The sequence below is a fragment of the Macaca thibetana genome, chromosome 2 (assembly GCF_024542745.1).
Source record: "Macaca thibetana thibetana isolate TM-01 chromosome 2, ASM2454274v1, whole genome shotgun sequence".
In the NCBI taxonomy this organism is placed as follows: domain Eukaryota; kingdom Metazoa; phylum Chordata; class Mammalia; order Primates; family Cercopithecidae; genus Macaca; species Macaca thibetana.
Genome location: NC_065579.1, coordinates 152,228,810 through 152,245,610, shown reverse-complemented (window position 1 = coordinate 152,245,610; position 16,801 = coordinate 152,228,810). Strand labels below are relative to the sequence as shown.

The window sequence follows — 16,801 nt, the reverse complement described above, 5'->3', positions numbered from 1 at the left end:
TTTTTTCCATAATAAAAAATGTTAAAAAGCAGTGGAAGGATAAAAAATACTATTAGTCAAAAAAAAAAAAATGACACAAAAGAATTTCACTGATTTGACTGGTTCAATTAGTTGTAAGAAAAGTTTGTCAAACACTCACAAAAAAGAGAACCTGAAAGTCTGCCAGGCAGCTAAAATTGTCATTGAAAAGCAAAAAATTTAAAATCAAATTAAGACTTTCACAACAAGGTTAAAAAGTAATTTTTAGGACTATATCAGAAAGGCCTTCCTGGAGCTTGATGAAAAACAAGTCCCCTGGATCTTCTAACATTTCATCCATTTATGATCTTGTCCTTAGATGAACCAACTCTTGACTGGTTCACATTTTTTATTGTCTTCTGGCAAAATGTTAAAAATTTCTTAACAGATCCTTCTTAGCCTTTGTGCCAGAAATTTCTCTTTTATGTACAGTCCCAAGTAAATAATCCAACAGGTAGCAAAATTAATTAGTTACCAACATGTTCAGGCTAAAAGAGAACCTGTCTGGGCCGTATTGAGGGGAGGCCTGCTTTGAGGGGAGCACTGGCAAGTGCTGAGGTCCTGTGAGAAAAATAGGAGAGGATCCAGCCCCCAACACCCAGGCTAAGGAAATTATGCTATAATTCCATGTCAGGGAACCCATAGACATTAGCTATGCAAACATGTGGACTATGTCAAAACACAATCAAGTTCTAGAAATAATGCTTAGGGAAGAATGGGACACAGAATAGGATGTCCACACGGGATAACATGAATACAATTTCACTGGAAAGCAAAATGAGGGAATAGGATGGAGGAGATTGAGTTTATTGTTCATTTGCTTTTCTTTTGTAAAGTTACATAACTTTGCTGTAAAATAGAAGGAGAGAGGGAAGGAGGGAAGAAAAGAAGGGAGGATGGAAGAAAGCCTTATATGAGATCTGAGATATATATTTTAACTGTGATTTAAGGGCTAATAAAGCCAAGATTCTAGGAGACAGGAGATTAGAGGAAGTCAGTTTTGGGCTCTTGAGGTAAATCCAGCAGAATTATTGATTGGATAGGCTATGGAGAGTGCTAATTCATTTCCCACACTGTGATCAATATTAGGTGACCTGTGATAAGGTGGAAGACAAAACATTCAAAGAATAATTTTTTAACATCACTTTGTTTTGCAACCAAATACAAAACAGACAAAACGTTATTAGCATTGCTCAGTGTCTCCTCTTTCTGTGCCTCATCATCCTCCTCCACCTCCTGCCATGCTAATGAAGGCCCCAGACATCTCCAGCCTGGACCATCACAACTGTCACAATCTTATTGAGCAAGCAAAGCTCTGGGATAGAATCCTAAAGTAACTTCATTTTTGTACAATTTCATGTGATAGTCAAAACTCCGAACACAGTTTCATTTGGGCCTCCTCCCCTTCCTCAGCTCAGGCCTCCTGCAGATGAACAAACCTGTAGTCAGAGAAGAGGGTGTCGTTAGCCATTTCCCCCTTCACCCCATTTGTGCCGTGCCCTTTCCTCTGTGCACACATGGTTAACCCCTCCGAAACCGGGGCACAGGGAGGAAGGAAAGTAAGTTACAGCTGACTTTTTTGCTTGTGGGTACTCTCATGTGTTCTTCAGAGCCTTCTTCCATTGCTGGAGACCTGTCTCCTCCAGGTTCCTTAATGGGGGTGATACACTCTCCACACCCGGAAGCATCCTCTGATATGTCTAGTTTCTGTTTGCCCCTCCAGGTATCCCTCTTGACCGGGACCTAAGAACATGTAGAAGAATAAACTCTAAAATCCTATTGCCCTGGGGTTCTTTTCCAGGAAGCAAGGGCCACCAGACAGAATAAATGACACAATGCAGATACACAGAAATACTCCATTTACTTCCCCCGACAGCCACTTCCATGGAAGATTCAACACAGCTGAAATGCCCAAAAATGTTCTTGAGTTCACAGGTGTGAATAATAACAGGTACAAAGACTCTTTCCTTTGACTAAAACTTTAGTCAAGCTCCTCTGAGTGTTCCTCTTAACGAGGCCCAACCTTGGGCTTCCCTTTCTGTCCTTATTGAATCTAATGTGAGCAAGAATCCTGTTAAGTCAGGTTAGGAAATCCCCTACTCTAGGGATCTGACCACCCTCAATATCATATCACCCCGGCCTGCCTGCAGCAAGAATCCTATCAAGTTAGTTTAGCCGGACACCCCTTATCCCTGATGTTTCCTCTTAGTCATTTTCCACCCACTGTCATCACCCTGCTCCTCGGCTACAAACCCCCACTTGTCCTGGTTGGGGTCAGAGTTAAGTCTGATTGGCAAGACCTGTTGCAGTGGTCCCTACACCTATTACCTGATCCCCAGTAAAACCTGCCTGACCATCTTAACTAGTGCTTGGGTAATATTTTTTTTTAACAACTGTTATTTCAAATTCAAAATCATGCCCTCAAGATCACTTCCTTGCTCCCAAGCCCCCTCCCAAACTCCTTCCAGACATTCTCCTAAGGTGGGAGCTGTGGCTTTTTTCACTATAATATCCTTAAGGAGTTGGCCACGTAATCAGGACACCCAAGAGTAGAGATTTCAAAGCTCAACTGAATCCCTCGACACAGTTGGTATTGACTTTAGCTATTTTCTTGGCTCAACTCCCTGTTCTGTTATATATTCAAGATTCTGTAGTTTCTTCCTTCCTATCTTATCTGACTCCCCCCAGTAAGTCATCTAAAACCACTAACTTAAAACATTTCACTTCTGTTAACTAAAACCTCATGGTTCACCTTTCCCAATAAACTAGACTTTCCTACTTGATCAACAATATTCAATGATTTTCATTTGCCACTTCAGAAAAACCCCACCAACATTAATGAGACACATTCTATTGCATTTAATGAGACATCAATGAGTGTGATCTGGAGAAAATACTTAAGCCAGAAACAAAAATTTTGATCTGGAGAAAATATTTATTTGAGCCAGAAACAAAAATTTCTTTGCAACATTGGCAGTTATAGAAATTATCATAACAAGAGTCAACCCCACAGAGCCTTGTGGGCTTTGAAAGGATCTAAGACCACAGCAGAGACTCACCTTTTAGTAAAGCATTAAGTCTTGACACCACATGAGTTTGGACATTGATGCATGATCCTCCTGGATTTGATTTGAGCAGATAATCCACAAAAGGTGTGTATGCCTCTCCTAAGTTTTTGGATTCTTTCACTGTACCTTGAAGTGATAAAAGAAGGCAAGTAGAATTTAGGATATCAAGCTGAAGTTAATAGTAAGATTCAAGTGATTTGGATTCTCTAATTATAGTCAAAGAAAACACTCAGTTTCCTCAATAAAAGTAGCAAGTAAAACGATCTGACTTCCGATATATCAGATACACAAATTAGCACTATCCTCCAGAACCAAACTGTGCATCCACCTGATTATAAGAATCTCATTCTAAATCCCAGCACTTTGGGAGGCTGAGGTGGGCAGATCACGAGGTCAGAAGATCAAGACCATCCTGGCTAACAATGTGAAGCCCCATCTCCACATTAAAAAAAAGTTAGCCGGGCGTGGTGGCGGGTACCCGTAGTCCCAGCTACTTGAGAGGCTGAGGCAGGAGAATGGCGTGAACCTGGAAGGCGGAGCTTGCAGTGAGCCGAGATTGCGCCACTGCACTCCAACCTGGGCGACAGAGCAAGACTCCATCTCAAAAAAAAAGGAATGCCATTTTATAACAAAATCCTGTTAATGCCTCTTTTATTAAACGCTCTTGAACAGGATTCAATATAGGATCACCTTTTACCAAATTCCAGTGCATAACAAACAAACATCTCAGGTGGCAGTGCACTAAAGGATTCTTGCTATTAACTCACAGTAAAATCTTTTTCAGGTCGCTTACTGTGGTAGGCAGAATAATGGCCCCCAAATATGTCTATGTCCTAATGCCTGGAACCTGTAAATATGTTCTGTGGCAAAGGGGAATTAGGTTGCACATGGAATTATGATCACTAATCAGATGACCTTGAGATAGGAAAAGTATTCAGGTGGGCTGGATCACAAGGGTCCTTATAAGTGGAAGAGGGAGGCAGGAGAGTCACGGTCAGAGTCAGAGAGAGATTTGAAGATGGTGGAAGTGACGAGAAGCCAAGGAACACAGGTGGCCTCTGAAAGCTAGAAAAAGCAAGGAGCAGATTTTCCCTTAGACTTTCCAGAAAGAAAGCCAGTACCTTTAACCCAGTGAGATCTGTTCTGGACTTCCAACCTCCAGAACTATAAGGTAACAAAGTTGTGTTGTTTTAAGCCACTAATTGGCAGTAATCTGTTACAACAGCAACAGAACAAACACCATCACACTTGCCCTTTCTGGGCCTCAGTTTTCTAATGTGTCCACTGGGGGAGGCAGGGGTGGTTCCGCTCTGACATTCTATGATTGCGAGTCTTGCTGAACCATGAAAGAATCAGTTCTTTCTCAGACCACAAAGATTTTGTGGGTTCAAACCACTGCAACTTCTGAAAACTTTCACATGGTAATAGGAATTGGTTGTCATAAAATTAATTTGACAATATGATTTTAGGATTAAATGACACTACAGAGAAAAATCAGACAAATCCAAAATACTGAAATTCTATAGGGCAACTGTTCTGGTCTCATCAAAAGGTCAATATCTATATCTATGTCTACACATATATATATGCACACACACATATACATATATATGGCATTTCTAATATACAAGTCTAAAGAGATATAGCAACCAAATGTAATTATAACATTTGAATTAAAGACAAATTTGGGAAATGTGAATTTGAACAGATTTTTAGATAAAGTTGAGGAAGTATTGTTAGTTTTCCTAGGGGTGATAATGTGGTTATGTAACAAAATGTCCTTATATTTAGGGGATGAATGCCAAACAGTTTTGAGGTAACTGGTCGCAATATCTGCAACTCAATTTTAAATGTTTTATACAAAAAAATAGACACAGATACATGTTAAAATATATGGCAAGATGCTCATAGTTATTTAATCTGAGTGGTGATACAGAGGTGTTTGCTACACTGTTTCTGAATGTTTAGAAATTTTGTAATAAAAAGTTGGGGGATTTGTTTTTAAAACCTGTTTACGAATGTTTGTTAAACTTTTGCTCAGAAACTTTACATTTTGGCTTCAAGATGCTCCCTTTGTACAGAACTTTCTAAAACTATTTGTAGCAACTCAGATTTGTGGCAAGATAACTACCACCTTATGTAAAATAGTTTAGATAAGTTTCCAGTCAAAAAGCTCATGGGAAAAAAAGTGATGTTCTTCTATGAATCAGTGGGAAATTACTGCCCTCTCATTGAAGAAAGACTCACTTAGTGGAATGGGGATTTTTAGTCTGAGCAGGTCAGAGATTTTCATTTCTTGATTTTGCCAACAGAAGGGATAAAAGTGAAACTCTGAATATTATAAATAGGAAATTATTGCCAAGTAAAAGAAGGCAGGCACAAAAATTATTCCCTAAACACCAACATCCTACAACCAGTAGCAGAAGGAGACTGCAAGAAATTTGTGCTTCTAAGTCTGACTAAGGTCCCAGAGCTGTGCCAGTCATTTCCTACTGACATACAAGAGAACATCAGAGAAAAAATTAAACAGTATCATTCTAGTAAACCCAGAGAAAAGAACAGGATTAGCTAGAGATAGAATGAAAACTACTTTTACATACTTTGCCTTTTTGACTTTGGAAAATATGACTAGTCAATACTGATTTCTATTTATATTAAAATAATACTTAATATTAATATATTAGATATTAAGTATTAAAATAAGTAATATAAATACATTAGATATTAAGTATTAAAATAATACTTAATAATTAAAAGTTTTTATTAAAATAGTTAATGTTTTTAATTTTTATTTGAAAATATATAGTTTAAATCTACAATGGAATTCATACAGAAAATTATAATTTGATCATATTGTGGATGACAGAGCCAAGATATCTGCTACCACCTGGTGGAATATAACTGAATTGCAGTAAAAGCCTGAGGTGAGAGGGTAGGAGAGATTGTCAACATCTAGTTTAACTTAAAGTATAATAATAATAAATAAATTAAAAAAAAAAAAAAAAAGAACTTCCACCGGCCGGGCGCGCCAGGCGCGGTGGCTCCAGCCTGTAATCCCAGCTTGGGAGGCCGAGACGAGCGGATCACGAGGTCAGGAGATCAAGACCATCCTGGCTACGCCGTCGCTACTAAAAAATACAAAAAACTTGCCGGGCGAGGTGGCAGGCGCCTGTAGTCCCAGCTACTCAGGCGCCTGAGGCAGAAGAATGGCGTAAATCCGGGAGGCGGAGCTTGCCTGTAGTTCCAGCTACTCAAGACGCTGAGGCAGGAGAATGGCTTAAACCCGGTAGGCGGAGCTTGCAGTGAGCTGAGATCCAGCCACTGCACTCCAGCCTGGACTACAGAGCGAGACTCCCTCTCAAAAAATAAATAAATAAAATAAATCCCACCTAGGCCAGGTGCAGTGGCTCATGCCTGTAATCTCAACACTTTGGGAGGCCGACTTGGGCAGATCACCAGGAGTTCGAGACCCACCTGGCCAACATGGTGAAACCCCGTTTCTACTTAAAAAAAAAAAAAAAAAAAATCAAAAAAATTAGCCGCACGTGGTGGCAGGTGCTTGTAATCCCAGCTACTCAGGAAGCTGAGGCAGGAGAATTGCTTGAACCTGGGAGGCAGAGGTTGCAGTGAGCCGAGATTGCACCACTGCACTCTAGCCTGGGCGACAGAGTGAGATTCCATCTCAAAAATAAATAAATAAAAATCCCACCTAAGTCTTCATTCCAGAACCTCTATTTCTTATATTGATGCACAAAATTTGACTTCTTCCATTATGGTTACCAAATATATCCAGTTTATTGAACACTGTGGGCTACAAACTCATATAGTTTTACTTTCCTCCAGTTACTGCCTTTGACCAGGCTTTGCCAAATCTTTCTTCCCATCCCTTACCAGAATTTTGGGTAGACTCTACATCTTTCTAGTAATTTTCACTTATTAAAAAGTCTTGTCTAGTTTAAAACTTGAGCTTTTGAGACTGAGTCTCGCTCTGTCACCCAGGCTGCAGTGCAGTTGCATGATCTTGGCTCACAGCAACCTCTGCCTCCAGAGTTCAAGTAATTCAACCTCCCAAATAGCTGGGATTACAGGGGTGTGCCACGACACCCCACTACCCGCTAATTTTTCTTTTTCTTTTTTCTTTTTTTTTTTTTTTTTTAGTAGAGATGAGTTTTTGCCATGTTTCCTAGGTTGGTCTCAAACTTCTGGACTCAAGCAATCCTCCCCGCCCCCCGTCTGCCTTGGTCTCCCAATGTGCTGGGATTACAAGATGTGAGCCACGATGCCCAACCAAAACTTGAGTTTCTAATCCAATTTAAGGCTCACATTTTATCCTCCCCATCACCCCATCAAGAAAACTTTGTCTTAAGAGACTTAAGTGAGAAATGGCCAGGGTCTGTTTTTTCACTCATACTCACTTCCTTTTTCTGGGTCTGAAAGATGGATGTGTCTCTAATTTGTCTGGCCCCTTTTATAGTCCTCTCTTGGCTGCCTTTGCTTCTCTGGCTAAGACTGACAGGTTGCTAACATCAAATGACCAAGTAACGTACACAGCAGCCAACCATTCACGAAGACAGGTCATTGGCTTTACCCCTGCCTATGTACACAAAGAGTCAGAAACAAAGAAAGACCTGGTTGTTTGCTCAAGTTTCTGGCCATCTAAAGAGTGAGCCCGAGTCCTCAGGCCTCCTTGTTAGTTGGTCCCAGTTCCCTTTCTTAACAGTTTTTGTGGTAAGTAAATATAGATCATATGAGTAAAGATAATAGGCAAAATAGAATAATGTTACTTGAAATCAATTATTTGGCTCTGATATAAAAAAGACAAAACTAAACACTATTAACTTAGACAATTTATTTTAAAAGCATTATCCCAATAATGTATGTCATTAATGTACATCATTAGTAACTGAACCAACAAAATTTTAGAAAGTTTTTTTTGAGAATATAAAAATAGCCCATAGTTCTGTATGCCATTCCCTATTAAAAGGAACCAGGACTTCCTCAAGAAATGATTGATTGCATGGCTGTGGTAGGAAATATACAAGCTGAATCTATGATATGTTATTGTGCCAACAAACAAAGAAGCTATCAAAGTCCACTGTAATTATATCAAAAAGACATAAGAGCCAACTTGAGGGGCTTCTATAAGCCTAAGATGGAACAATATGAGCATCAGTAAAAGACCATGATTGTAATTGATTGAAAACTTTTCTAACTTTTAAGTTCAGGAGTACATGTGCAGGTTTGTTATGTAGGTAAACGCATGTCACAGGGGTTTGTTGTTCTGTTTATTTCATCACCCAGGTACTAAGCCTAGTACCCATTAGTTATTTTTCCTGATCCTCTTCCTCCTTCCACCCTCCACCCTTCAATAGGCCTCAGTTTCTATTATTCCCCTCTATGTATCCATGTGTTCTCATTATTTAGCTCCCACTTATAAGTAAGAACATGTGGTATTTGGTTTTCTGTTCCTGCATGACTTTGCTAAAGATAATGGCCTCCGGCTCCATCCATGTTCCCGCAAAGGACATGATCTTGTTCTTTTTATGGCTGCACAGTATTCCATAGGGTATATGTACCATATTTTCTTTATCCAGTCTACCATTGATGAGCATTTAGGTTGATTCCATGTGTCTGCTGTTGTGAAGAGTGCTGCAACAAACATACACATGCAAGTGTCTTTATGACAACATGATTTCTATTCCTTTCAGGATATACCCAGAAATGGAATTTCTGGGTCAAATGGTAGTTCTGTTTTTAGGTCTTTGAGGAATTACCACACTGTTTTCCACAACAGCTGAACTAATTTACACTCCCATCAACAGTGTATAAGCATTCCTTTTTCTCCACAACCATGACTGTACCTGTTTTTTTTTTTTGACTTTTTAGTAATAGCCATTCTTACTGGTGTGAGATGGTATCTCATTGTGGTTTTGATTTGCATTTCTCTAATGATCAGTGATGTTGAGCTTTTTTTTCATATGCTTGTTGACCACAGGTATGTCTCTTGAAAAGTGCCTGTTCATGTCCTTTGCCCACTTTTTAATGAGATTATTTGTTTTTTCTCATAGATTTGTTTAAGTTCCTTATAGATGCTAGATATAAGACCTTTGTCAGATGTATAGTTTGCAAAAATTTTCTCCCGTTCTGTAGGTTGCCTGAAACATTTTAAATATATAAAAATGCATTAGTTCATTAATACTAATGAACTCTCCTAAACCCCACCCTCCGAAAAAAAGAAATTTAAAAAAACCTTAATTCTCACCATTGGAAGTTTCAGGACAATAACTTATTATTTGTTCATTGATAAATTAAGAGAAAAAAGTAAGCATTTAGCCTTCCTTTCGCTATTTGAACTGTATTTCAGGGTAATCAAATCATTGATGATGGAAAATTCTTCTTTATATAAGAATTCAGTTATTAACATACAGAATTTAGTAACAGACTACATAATAACCTATCTGGCTATATAAGTATGTCAAAACTAATTAAATTGTATGTTTTAAATATGTGTATTGTACATTGATTATACCACAATAAAACTGTCAAAAAATAAATATAACAACAAACACAAATAGCCAAAGTAATGACAGGACTAGAAAAATCACCATTCCACTACACCTAATAAAGCAATGGGTTAAGGTTACAACACTGATGCCAAAACCATTTCATAAAGGGTGAAGGTGAACTTTATAAGGGAGGATCAGGCCGACCCACCTAAAGCCCTGAATAATATCTACATCACTCAAGTGCAACATTACATGTTTTAATACATATTGCAGTGGGAAGTATATAGCATGCCCATGAAGTATTATTGCCTAAAACAATAAACCTAAATTTAATCAAGCCTGGAAGTATAAATAGCAATTTACAGAAACATGGATTATTTTATTTAAAAAGTTAAATGACATCATTCATTCCTGCCAAATTCAGGATATGGAATATCATATAAAATAAGCAACTTGGTTTCTGCAAAAAATCAATATGGGAAACAAAAGTAGGAGGGTGTAGGTATTATAAGAGATTTAAGATAATCATAAAACAATAAAAATTAGTCATTAATGGCCAAATCAAAAAACCAAAAGGCCATTCCACCTTGAAAGTAAGAAACGTTTTATTAAACAACTTTTGGATGAAAGGAAAAATATATATCATTTTCCCTGAGATTATTGAATTTGCAAAAAATTTTGAGAGAATTTGCAGAAAATGTTGAGACTATAAACCTAAATATTTGAATACACGGGATCCATTTAAAAGTGATCTGAGGAGAATTCATAGTCTTAAAAACTTATAGCAACTAAAAGTTAAAGAATGAAAATAGGTGAATTGAAGTCACAACTCAGAAAGTTAGGGGGAATGAAAGTAACCAAAAGAAAAGATAAGAAAGGAACTAATAAATCTAAAAGCCAAAATTAATGAGGTAGAACATTTTTAAAAAGAACAAAAAAGAACTAATTAATCAAAATCCTTGGTCTCCGAAAAATCAACAAAGCAACAAATCAAACAAAATAATAAATGACAAAAGGAAAATAACCGTTGAAACAGAGAAGATATTTTTTAAAATCTTAACTGACTACTTCATACATGTTTATGCAAATATATTTGAAAAGTTAGATTAAATGGACAAATTCCTACTAAAATACAGTTTATCAAAATTTACTTAAAGATCTTAAACAGAGCAATATCCATGTAAGAAATGATCAATGAGCTACTCACAAAAAAGCACCACAATCAGTTGCAAAGGAAAATTCTATCGTATCTTCCAAGACCAGATCATCTCAATCCAATATAAATTGGTTCTAGAGAAGAGAAAACATCCAAATTCATAACACTGATTCCTAAATCTGACAAACGTGACACAAAGAAAATGACAGAACAATATCACGTATGTACCTTAGGTAAAAATCCTAAACTAAAATATTAATAAACAGGATCCAATGCCACATTCAGAAAATAATACACCATGTCCAATGGGATGTAGTCCAGGAACACAAAAATGGTCTATTATTAGAAAATCAATTACTGTAATTCGCCATATTAATAGATCTCAGTAGAAAACCCGTATGATGATCACCATAAATGCTGAAAAAATTTTGACACAATTCAAAGCCTATTTCTGCTGTCAAAAAAGCACTCAGGAATGTAGGAATTAATGTATTTTTGTATTAATGTAATAAAATATATACACCTCAGTCCTAAAGCTAGAAATTTACAGATGACATAATAATGTATCTGTAAAATCTTACAGAAACAAAGTAAAACTAACCAAGCAATTAAAAAATTCTAAAGTTAGCAGGATATAAAACTAACATAACAGAAATCAACAGCCTTTAGATACACTAACAGTAACCAGTCAGAAAATAAAATAGAGGAGAAAGTCCTACTGACAATAACAAAAAAAAAAAATGAACTCTAAGGGATAAATTTAACAAGAAATGTGCAAAATCAGTATGAAGAAAATTTTGAAACACTCCTAAAATACCAAAAACTAGACTTGAATGAATGGAAAGATGTTCTTGAAGAGGATCACATCCAAAAGATGTCTGTTCTTCCCAAGTCAATTCACAACTAAATATACCCAGAAGATTTTTTGAAACTAGATAAGTTGATACTAAAGTTCATGTGAAAAAATAAGTGCAAGAACAGCTTTAAAAAAAGAAAAACTGAAAAAGAACTAGAAGGACAGTGTTCGGGTGGGTAGGAAAAAAAAAAAAAGAAGAAGAAGAACTATAAAGGAAAGGTAGCACTACCAGACATTAAAACACATTTTAAAATCTACAGCCAGGTGCGAGGGCTCACACCTGTAATCCCAGCACTTTGGGAGGCCGAGGCGGGTGGATCACCTGAGGTCAGGAGTTCGAGACCAGCCTAGCCAACATAGTGAAACCCTGTCTCCACTAAAAATACAAAAAATTAGCTGGGCATAGTGGGGGACACCTGTAGTCCCAGCTACTCGGGAGGCTGAAGCAGGAGAATTGCTTGAACCTAGGAGGTGGAGGTTGCAGTGAGTGCCATTGCACTCCAGTCTGGGCAACAGAGCAAGACTGTCTCAAAAATAAATTAATTAATTAAATTAAATTAAAAATAAAATGAAAAGCTCCATAATGAAAGTTTGATATTGGCACACACATAGACAGATCTGTGTAAATGAATTCAAAGTCCAGAATTAAACCTAAGTATAAATAGAAATTTAAAATATGGTAGAAAAAAATCATATGGCATCTAAAAAAATCACTGGGGCAAATATGACTATTTAATGCATGGTGGGAAGACAACGTGACAGCCATTTTGAGAAAGATAAAATTGAATCCACACCTCAAACTATACATAAGAATAAATTCTCCTGGGCTTGGTCGCTCACGCCTGTAATCCCAGCACTTTGGGAGGCCAAGGTGGACTGATCTTTTTACCTCGGGAGTTCCAGACCAGCCTGGGCAACATAATGAGACCCCCGCTCTCTACAAAAATACAAAAATTACTCAGGTGTGATAGCACACACCTTGTACTCCCAGTTATTCGGGAGGCTGAAGTGGGAGGATTGCTTGAGCCTGGGAGACGGAGGTTGCAGTGAGCTGACATTGCTCCACTGCACTCCAGCCTGGACAACAGAGAGAGACCCCATCTCAAAAATAAGAAGAAGAAGAAGAAGAAGAAGAAGAAGAAGAAGAAGGAGAAGGAGAAGGAGAAGGAGAAGGAGAAGGAGAAGGAGAAGGAGAAGGAGAAGGAGAAGGAGAAGGAGGAGAACCTCACAATAGATCAGAGATCTAAATATAAAAGATGACGCTGGCCAGGCACGGTGGCTCACGCCTGTAATCCCAGCACTTTGGGAGGCCGGGGCTGGCAGATCACGAGGTCAGGAGTTCAAAACCAGCCTGGCCAATATGTTGAAACCCCATCTCTACCACAAATACAAAAATTAGTCAGGCGTGGTGGCGCGTGCCTGTAGTCCCAGCTACTCAGGAGGCTGAGGCTGGAGAATCACTTGAACCCGGGAGGCGGAGGTTGCAGTGAGCGGAGACCACGCCGCTGCACTCTGGCCTGGGCAACAGAGCAAGACTCTGTCTCAAAAAAAAAAAAGAAAAGAAGAAGCTAAACCATATAAATACTAGAAGAAATCAACAGTGAATTATTAACTTTCTGTGACTCCAAATCCAGATTCAGTAAAAGAAAATACTTATTGATAAATTTGACTACATAAAAATAAAAAATTGTCACATCACAAAAAAGAGCACCAAGGCAAAGTTAAATGACAAATCACTAAGAGAAAAATATTTGCAACATCTATCATAGATGATGGGCGATACCCCAAAACCCAATATAAAAATGGGCAAAAGACATGAACACACCATTACATGAAGTTAAGAAAAAGGCTGTGGAGGTGAGCAGGCTCCTGTCCTGATAGGTTATAAGCAAAGTTAGCACCATCTCTCTTTTAATAAAAAGAGAAATAATCAAGCTGCAAGGGCTTTTATGTCAGATTGTTTTAAGACACATCTGAGGGATACTTAACTGGAAATAACAGACTGAGTTAGGAAGCTGCTACATAGCCTGACAAGAGGGTTAGTTTTATCAATGATTAATAACAATTGAAGTCTTAGGATAACACCAAATCGTATTTGCGAGCTTCTATCTGGCTTTAAAAGTAACTAAGTAAGAATGTATGCTTAACTTTGAAAAAACAGCTCTTTCTGTTTCTAACACTTGATCAGACAGCATAATGATCTCTTTAAGCAACGATTCCTTGTTAAGCGGCTGGAGTTAAGGTTCCTTCCAACCACTAGATCCTGTGAGACTATGATAATTCTGTGATAGCCCAGTGGAGAAAGCATAACAGAGGTGCCATTGGCCACTTGGTGGCAATACATCCTAATTGCATGTAAAGTTCTTAAATGGTAATAAACAGCATGCTAACAGACTTGGAAGCTAATTTATAAAGACATCTCAGGCAGTTTACAAGGTGCCTTAGTTGGAAAGATCAGCTAAATGCTTAATATCCTTTAAAGGTGCATTAGAAGCAAAGCAAAACATACCTTGTGTTTGCCAAAAATATTTGTGGTTACACTCTAGAAAATTCTATTAGGAAATATCTTTGGAGCTAGAAAAGGTTCAAAAGGAAAGTAAAACTGCTGACATAGGAGCAATAACCAAAAAACACATAGACAGTAAAGAGATTTCATTAATAATATTAAGAACCTACCACTGTGTAGTCATCTGAGCTGGAACAAATCAGTTAAACTTTCAGGACTTCAATTTCCTTGCCTGAACTGTGAGCTAGCTCAGAGGTCAGCAAATGTTTTCCATAAAGCACCAGGTAAAACCTTGCAGGCCAGCAGGGTGCAGTGGCTGGCACTGTAATCCCAGCTACTCAGCAAGCTGAGGTGGCAGGCCTGCTTGAGTCCAGGAGTTGGAGCCTGCAGCGAGGTATGATTGTGCCACTCCACTCCAGCCTGGGCAACAGAATGAGACTGTCTCTGAAAAGAACATTTTTAAATGAAAAAAACTTTGCAGGCCATATGCTGTTTGTTGCAACTTCTCAACTGTCATTGTAGCATGAAAGCAGCAATTAACAATACATGGCTGTGTTCCAACAAAACTTCATTGGTGGACACTGAAATTTGAATTATACATAGTTTTCACACATTATGAAATACAACTCTTTCGATTTCTTTTCAACCGCTTAAAAATATAAAAACTATTGTTTGACGGCTATTTAAAACAAAACAAAACAAGCAGCTAGACTAGATTTGACTCACAGAGCTGTAGTTTGCGAACCATTGGGCTAGATGTTCTCTAAACTCCAGCTTTGTGTCTTTGTTGATTAAACTGGTATTGATTCCTTATTTAGCTAACACTAGGTTTATATGTATTTTACACTATCTTGCACGTTTTTCTACAGCCTAAAGCAGTTTCTCAAACTTGATTTACTTATATCCCCATTAAACAAGAATTTAAAAGATGTCACATCTTTTATACAGCTCATATTATTTGAAAAGTAGTTATCTTTTTTCTTTCAAATATGTATGTGGGTTTCCAAATTTTACATGTCCTTCTTCCTGCCTGTCTTCACCACAGAATCCCAGAATTATCCTCATGTGTCTAAGAATCACTGCCTTATGGTTGTTTAGACTTGAAAATTCCCAACTGGAAAGCCCCTAAAAAACCTCACTTCTCTTTTCTACTGAAAAAAAAAATAGTTTTCCACTAAGTCTGCTGTAAATGAGAATGGCTAACTTAGACTTACTTCATGGAACAGCGAGTTCCAGGTAAGAGCTCTACTTGACCTTCTGTTCGTCCTTTCTTCCACACGGTCAGAATCTGAAGTATGAGCCGAAACAGGAATCCATGCATTCGTTCTTCTCCCCTGTTCACCCGTGAGAACGCCCATCTTTCCACCAAGATCTGATCAGTTGGATGGTCACGTAACTGGTTCTAATAGCTACAAGAATAAAATGTTGGAAATTTACACTTATGGTCAGTCTGTGCAAAAATTCCTGTAAATGGTAGAGAAGAGAAAGAAGCTAGCTGCTTTTAGACCCATACCTGGTGACAGGCAGCCTTAAAGCTACTTCTAGAAGGAGACAGGTTATAAAATGCCCCATCTCCATGAATAAGTCTTTCAAGGTTAGGGAGCTTCGTTGCTAAAGAGGAGAAGCCCTGGGGGGATGCACATTGAGTGCCCTCAGTAAGCCAGGAACCGTGCAGCATTTGGTCACAGCATCTCTCCTATTATGAAGTCAGTGGGGACTTTTAACACCTTTAGGACAGCTGAGGAATCATCTGCCTGGACACAGCTGGAAGCTACTTCAAATTGGAGTTTTACTACCACCCTCCTTTGCTCCAGGCCTCAGAGTTCTCTGTGCATTTATTTCCTTCCACTTAACTGGGACAATATTCTCAAGTTTTACTTCCATTTCAAGCAGACATCTTGTCTACACTCTCTCCATTCTAGAATTTCATGTCTTACAAACAGAAAGCAGAAAGTCTTGCAGACTTCTGCTTTCTAACATGCAACATCTCCCTCTTGTGACAATGAGGACAGACTGACCACTAGCTTTAATGGGGGAAAGGCCAGGGAGAAGTTCAAGAAGAATAAAAATGCAGGTAAATACCTGAAATATTATCCAGCCACATGTTTACTTTTCAGTACTTATACAGGTTCTTAGATGACTTGCTTGCACAATTTAATATCTATAATCATCACCCCATCTACTGAAATTAATTGGCAAATACACTTTCTACTTCTAACCCCATTTTCCTCAACTAAGTGCTTCTCTCTACTCTGGCCCTATATTTCCATAGTAGAGTAAGATCACTTGACAAAATTTTATGCAGCTGTTAAATGTCACATTGAGGAAGAATATGTGATAATATTCACAATAAAAATAATAAAGGTAGTAGGAATGATAAAATCACAATTTTATAATGTCTATACTTAAATATAGCCTTTAGAAAAAGGTTGCAAAATTCCTCACCAGAATTTTAAAAGGTATCTCTCAGTGGTGAAATTACAAGTGGGATTATTGGTAATAATGATTTTCTTTTCATATGTTCAAATATTTCTGAAACTGCCTTTACAAAATTATAACTGAGAAAATTATGACAGTGAAAGAAATCAGACCTAACCGACTCTACCTCGCTTCTAACCTTTAAGTTGTCCTTGTTCATTCTTAAGCATAGGCCAAGTTAACTTTCGGAAAGAATTCAGTTCATGGTTTGAC

At 38.0% G+C, this 16,801-nt stretch overlaps 1 protein-coding gene and 1 long non-coding RNA gene across 4 annotated transcripts in view; one reads left to right on the top strand and one right to left on the bottom strand.

Moving 5' to 3' along the window:
* Positions 1 to 16,801, top strand: part of FAM162A (family with sequence similarity 162 member A) — a 569,879-nt gene that overhangs the window by 448,694 nt on the left and 104,384 nt on the right. The gene's annotated exons all lie outside the window — the stretch shown is intronic.
* On the bottom strand, positions 170 to 15,735 carry LOC126949227 (uncharacterized). 3 transcript variants are annotated; one of them, XR_007723629.1, is made up of 4 exons: positions 15,624 to 15,735; positions 15,325 to 15,519; positions 3,078 to 3,212; positions 170 to 1,761 (listed from the first exon to the last, which is right to left on the bottom strand). It is a non-coding gene; the product is annotated as an uncharacterized LOC126949227 (long non-coding RNA). The 3 variants fall into 3 exon arrangements; XR_007723630.1 differs by lacking the exons at positions 15,325 to 15,519; positions 15,624 to 15,735 and adding an exon at positions 14,281 to 14,685; XR_007723628.1 differs by lacking the exons at positions 15,325 to 15,519; positions 15,624 to 15,735 and adding an exon at positions 10,800 to 10,903.